The sequence below is a fragment of the Aplysia californica genome, unplaced genomic scaffold, assembly GCF_000002075.1.
Source record: "Aplysia californica isolate F4 #8 unplaced genomic scaffold, AplCal3.0 scaffold00440, whole genome shotgun sequence".
In the NCBI taxonomy this organism is placed as follows: Eukaryota; Metazoa; Mollusca; class Gastropoda; order Aplysiida; family Aplysiidae; genus Aplysia; species Aplysia californica.
This window is the reverse complement of record NW_004797710.1, coordinates 109,549-116,258: the sequence shown is the minus strand read 5'-3', so window position 1 is coordinate 116,258 and position 6,710 is coordinate 109,549. Positions and strand designations below refer to the sequence as shown.

Here is a 6,710-nt window from a genome sequence, read left to right as displayed (position 1 = left end):
TAATAAATGTTTATTTGTCAAGAGGTCATCAGAAGCAATTAAAGATGGCTCGTTAGCGTGTGTCAGGGTCGGATGGGCGGCCTGCACATGTGTGGCTGTGTGTATGTCGGGAAGCACTATCGGTCCGGGCGCTGAACGTCGCATACGCGTCAGTCTTTTTCCCCCCGGCAACTGATCATTATTACAATAATAAGCTAGTCTTGACGTAGATCTACGTAATGAATTGTGTGCTGGTCTACAGGAATTAAAAGTTGCCGTATGCTCAGCTCTTCACAGCAACACAACTTTTTCTTGGTAAACAATCGAGATGACACAGGCTTGTGTATTTGAACGAATCGGTCTTTTTTTTTTTTTACACAGCTCATAATATGCAGGTGCCAGGTGGTCTGCTAATCTTCAATTTTACCTTTTTCTACAACAAAGAAAGTGGGAAACATGGGGGGTAGGGGGGGCTTATCAATGAGGCGGCGAGCATAGGATCAGCAGAAAAGGTGTGGGGGAAACTAAAAAATGGCGGAAAATTGGAAGCACTGAACGTTAGATCTATAGAACAAAGACACTTCCTTTTTTCCTGACCCGAGTCCGAATAACATTTTTTCATATTCGGACTCGAGTCCGAATAAGATTCTTTTTACAAAGTGACTATTTCTCCGAACGGTTTCCAGCTTCCGGTCTAGTGATTTTTTGCCTATTTATTATTGCGAGAGTTCGGCGCCAACTTTCATTCTGCCTCTGGTCTGGGAAGGAACACCACATGGCAAGCCCGCCTACAGACAACCTTCAGTAACACCCACCACCATCATGCACATATACACACACTAACTAATACACACACTAACTAAACATGACCAGTGGGCAACTTTTGAACGTATGACGAGCTGAGCTGTGGATGGAGAGACAGTGAAGCAGTCGACTCTACCGTAGGAACATAAATATTATATAACAGTCAAACCACGTTGTTCCGCCAGGTTTAGCCAATGTACAAAAAGAATCTCCTATAAACATATTTGCGCCCTTACACCCCCATCTGCCATCCACTAACTGTCTCAGTTTTGTACAGTCCATATTTAACTACTGTAAATTTACCCCGTTGCACTGTCAATGAATAGGCTGCAAGATACATTATATTTTCAAAATTTAGTGTTTTGTGAAAGATACGTAACAGCACCCTCTATCGCATGAGATGTACTTCTCTAGACTCTAAAACAAATTTCATTTTTTGGGTTTTTTTTATTGAACTGGTAGAATTTTAGGACTTACTGCAGATGCTGCCCTGAAGCCGAAAGGTCTGTTTAGTTTTGCAAGGCTTTAATTTATATTTGTGAAGTTACAATGTTGATCTGATTGAAGTGGCTGATTGAGAAATAGATGAATATTTTTTTTATTGTTTTTACGGTCTTCTGTGGAAATTGTAGTCTATTTTAGGGCCTAGATACATTGAAAATATGGATTTGTTTGTACTGGTTTTCAGTAGAGAAAACAAAATGGCCACGCTTACTTTTCATTGAAGAGCTGGGGGTCAGTTTCATATCATTCATTACGAAAGGAAAACAGGTTTTTGAAATATAAATATGCCACAAAAAAGACATGAATATATATCTTTGATACATATATATTTGGTGATTAGAGTGTAGGGTTGACTAGGTTATTTATTCCTGTAGTTAGTGAAATGTATGATTTATTTGTCAAGTGAGGTTAAAATTCTTTACGTGGATCAGGTCAATAGTCTCTAAAATCCACCTGCTTTTGAAGCAGACTTTTCCATTCTGATTTGTAAGGTCAACTTTACTTTAACCTGAGGAAGCTTCTAATTTAAGACCTATAGTATAATAATAGTGCAGTCAGAAGTTTGTGGCGCAACTTATCCTCAAATTTCTCTTTAACAGGAGAATCAGTGTCACCCATACTTTGTTCAGAAGTTTGTATCAATTTGTTTTTAACTTAATAATTATATTTTCCCACAACAATTGAAGCAAGATTAAAAAACTTTTCTTCAGAGATTATATAAAATACTATAATAAACTATAACTTCGCGATCATATACTTTTTGCTTTGGCACTACTAAGGGCTCTCTAAACAAATGTTTTCAATAATAAGCATAATGTCGCGACTAGAAAAAGATGACCGACTAGCTTTCAAAAGCAATAAGCTGCGATTTTACCCCAGTTGTAAACCTTTTTATAATCTGTAGAAACCACCCACTGGTGTTATTAAGGAACTTTCGAAAATACAACTGACAGGTTTGTGCAAAAATGTTGATAAAAATTGATACCAGTCATTGTGCAAAAGATGGAGAGTATGTTTGATAGTTAAGGGAAATTCAACAATAAGTTGCGCCTCGAATTTTTGACCCCACAATAATAGTACAAGCATTTAATGTTCATGTGTATTACTTACATCCACTAATATATTTTTTCCTGACAGTTCTAACTGAATTTATATATTTATTCTTGATTCACATTACAGAGTGGATTTTGAAAAGTATAGCGGGGGCCAGCATTGGTGGGGATAGCCTACTGCCTCTTCGGACACTGCAACTGCAACACGCAAAATGACTCCTGGAGTGCTATTTAGAAACCAATTGGTAAGTTCTCTTGTAGTACTTGTACTTGTTGGTATTTTGAAAGAGAATAGATTCCAACTTACTGCATCATTCAATTTCGCAGTAAAAGAGCTCTTTTATTTAGCATTTCGAAATATTTCGTTTCACCATTTATGCTAATGGAATTGCAGATCTCATGGCGTATTTACAAAGAAGAGGAAGCTGGGATTGACTTTCAAGTCTTCATCATCCATTTCTAAGACTATGAAAAATGTTGGTGTTTTTAGCTCATAGCATTAGGGAATGAGATTTCTGTGCTAGATTTCCAGTGTACAGTTGTAGAATATTGGCATAAAAGTAGATCTTGACATTAATCACATGTCATTGTCATATTATTTCATGACTTATTTTTACTCAGAACATTTAATCCTAAGATGCTTGATAAAGGTTACAGAAAATTTGGTTGTCTTATTCTAGAAATTGCTAAAACTGTAATGGTTTCAGAATTTAAATTTAAATGTACCGTATCATGTGATTTTGATCCACAGAATCAAAAACTTATTATGTATGTCCTTTGTGCTTCAGAATTTATCTAAACCTTTTTGTGTATGATTTTGATCCACAGATGCAGAAATGTACAATGATTCATCCTGGAAAAGGGAGAAAGCCAGACCCTCTGGATGTTCCTGCTACCAACAAGATTTTCATAATCCGTCACTTAGTTGGAGAACAAGGGAACATGAAAAGAATTGATAAGTGGCGAAGTGGTTTCAGAAACCTTTTTCTAATTCGTCTTTGACACCAGATTGTGTGGTCAGGAAGTGTGAATGTGTGGTGCAGAAAATACTGACTCTGGAAAGTGACATCCTGTGTGAATTTTTGTTGAGGCCACTGAAACTGAACTCTGTGTCTTTTTCCCTGGATGCTTGTGACATGGACGGAACAAGACATATTTTTAACTGCAGGTCATGTTTAATTAAATGCTGGGAATAAAAGCTTGACTAACGAAAATATTATTGAGATCTAATTCATTTAAGTCCAAAGAGAGGTAGAAAATGGGGGTAGATTTTGTACCTTTGTGGGTTGAGGAACTAATTTGCAATGATGATGCAGACATTTCAAAAGTCAGATCTTTTGTTTAGTGAATATACAACAATTTGTTAAAGAAAAATAAGAAAAAATAAGAAAAATAGTCACTGAGCAGAAACTTTTGTCAAAGAAAATGAACACAAACACAATTGAGGAACATGCTGCTACTTCTAAAAACAAAACCACACACGCCCTTTGAAATTGTTAACACAAATATAAAAAAACATGCCCAAAGCAGGTAATTGAATGTACTGAATGCCCAGAGCTGCCAGCTAAAATAAGATCTTTCGACTTTAAAAAGTCTCCTCAGTAGGTAGGATACAGCTGGAAAATGCTTTTCTCCAGAATGAAAAAGGAAAAGTTGAGCTACAGATGGTTAAATGAAAGAACAATATGAAACAAGAATGAATGAAAAATCAGATAAGAGTTGTCAAGCTCTGTCACAGAAAATGAAAGAAAGTGTAGAAAACGAAAAAAAGCAGATGCAAAGCCAAAAGCGAAGACTTAACTAATATTTTGAAAACAGTCACATGCAGCAGGCAATGTGTCTGTTGGTTTTATAACGCGTAAACATTGAGCTGCTAGGCTACATTTTAAAAAAATGTTCAATAATTTACAATGCAGCTCTCTAAACAATTTTGTCACTTATGTCCCTCTTCCTTCTAGGGTTTTTGTTAGAATGCATCATCACTATTGTTATTTTTTGGCAGTTGATATTTTATTTGTTTACAGTATACTTAAGATCACCCCTTTTGAGATGGAGATTCACAAGAGAGAAGAGGGATTTACATTACGCACAAAATAATTTTGATAAATTTTCATCTCGATCTTTCTTGCGATATCTCTGTTATCATTCCTTCTTCATACATGTGTCTGAGATTTCAGATTGTATGATGAACTATAATGTGAATTTATTCAAAATTGACATAGAAATAATCTCAGGGAAAGGGGTGGCTGTCCAGTAGTTGACCATTTGTCTCTCTAGAGCTCTTATACAGCTTGAAATGGCACGTTTCAGGGTTGATTCTCAGGACCTTTCAATGACTCAATGTTGAACAGAACTTCTGTTCACCATTGAGTTTCAACTATTCGATTGTATGTGGGTTATTTCCTTGACTCGTGTCTCTAAGAAAAACAAACAAACCCAACAAACAAATAAAACCCAAAAAGGAAGACAGCCGGTCTATAACACAGTCAGTTTTAAATAAATTATGTACATTAAATTCATTAATTGTTGCTGGCCTATTTAAGGTACATTTTAGTACACATTATTATAATATAATGGTTGATTTCAGATTTATGTAAAGTTTTGTGTTTTCTCGGTAGGTTTGATTGAAATTTTAAAAACTTTTATTCTCGACCTAGTTTTTTTCTGTTTTCATACTAACAAATTTGATGTCCCCTCGGTTTAATTTTATGCCAAGTTTTATTGAACTTGATGCACAAATGACAGTTATGATTTTTGTTTAAATTGTGCCAAGTTTTTAAATTGAAACTGATCCTATATTACAGACTTTTTGCCCTTTAATAATATGGGTCCCTCTTTTTTAGACTCTTGGTATGCGAGGTTGCAAAGTATATGTATATAGATTATTTTATATATATAGAGAGAGAATGACAGAAAAAGAGGGAATATGCACAAAGAGATTACATTTACATGTGTATGAGAGTAAGGAATGTGTGATACTGATGACTGATGAGTCTATGGTTGTACTGTACCATTGTAAACATTAGATATCATGTTTATTCACTTTCAGTTTGGTTGTGCACATTGTTGAGCACAAAGAGCAACACTGTGAGGAGTGCTAGATTCGTTTTATAAATCATTATTATTTTTTAAAATATATTTTTTTGTATAGAAAAATGCTAGATTTTGAGAGCATGAATTTGTTGTGTGCACTGCTTATGAAGATCTCTACCTATCCGTAAAAAAAAACCCAACTGTTTACAGTCGACTACAGATGAGTTTATGTCAGGGGAACTGAGTAATTTGTAAAGAAGAAAGATCAGGTGTAGTAAGGATCTCAGAAAACATTATACACTAAGCGGAGTCTACTGTAATTTTCATCTTTCACTTTCATGATCATAGCTTGACTACGATATGTAATCTTTGTGCCTAGTTTACAAAAGAGAAACCTATTTTTGTCAATAATTTGATTTTACAAAATGTAGGTTATGTCAACTCTATATATGAACATTGTTCATGTACGCACTTTCATTTTTCATTAACAGTAAAAGAAAAGGAATGTGTGATGCTGTTACTAAAGGGGACGTAATCCAGGTAATATTGTGACTAAAGGGACGTAATCACGGTAATTTTTGTTCCACCAACAATGCTACTTTTTATGTTTTTTGACCAACTTGTATCTGCTTTGTAAATAAACATATTAATAGTAATTTACAATGTAGTTCTATACAGTTTTGTCACTTGTGTATGTGTTCCTGCTTTTCTGAGCTTTTCTTTTCTTCCAATTACCATACCGTACTTGATCTGATTTTCTTCACATAACTTTGCTTCTATCTCTTCTTTTATTATCCTGTTGCTATGTCAATCTCGGAGGAGGGAGGGAGGGGGAGGAGGGATGGAGGGGGGAGGGAATGGTGATAAAAATCCGGCGGTTCGACATAGGGTCGCCATCGGCATATATAATGAATAGGTCAGCCGCCGCCCTGGGGCCTACACTTTGTGACGGCTTGGCCGACGTAGACCCAATATGAAACAGAATATAGGGTCGTCATCGGCATATAATGAATAGGTCGGCTGCCGCCCTCGGGCTGACACTACACTCTACGGGGTGGCCAACTTCGGACCGCCGGTCAAAAGTAGGGGCAAATGAGTTCCAGCCGCCTCCAGCGGCAAAAGCTGGCCTAGGTCGGACATTATCGTTGTCCTACATCGAGTAGATTTCTGGCCGCTGTTTTCATGCTGGCTGGGTGTGTCCACCTGTCCGAAGAAGATAGGCTATTTTAACCCTAAATGTGCGTAATTTAAAAAAAAAAGGTACAGGACATTACATGTAAATTATGGAATCACACACATTAAGGGGCCTGCCAGTGTCAGTACATTGGTCGCGGCAGT

General features: G+C 36.4%; 1 long non-coding RNA gene across 1 annotated transcript; it reads left to right on the top strand.

The window, feature by feature from the left end:
• The first annotated feature begins 2,326 nt into the window (after positions 1–2,326).
• Positions 2,327–3,847, top strand: LOC118478248. Its single transcript, XR_004858913.1, has 2 exons — positions 2,327–2,584; positions 3,168–3,847. It is a non-coding gene; the product is annotated as an uncharacterized LOC118478248 (long non-coding RNA).
• The last annotated feature ends 2,863 nt before the right edge of the window (positions 3,848–6,710 follow it).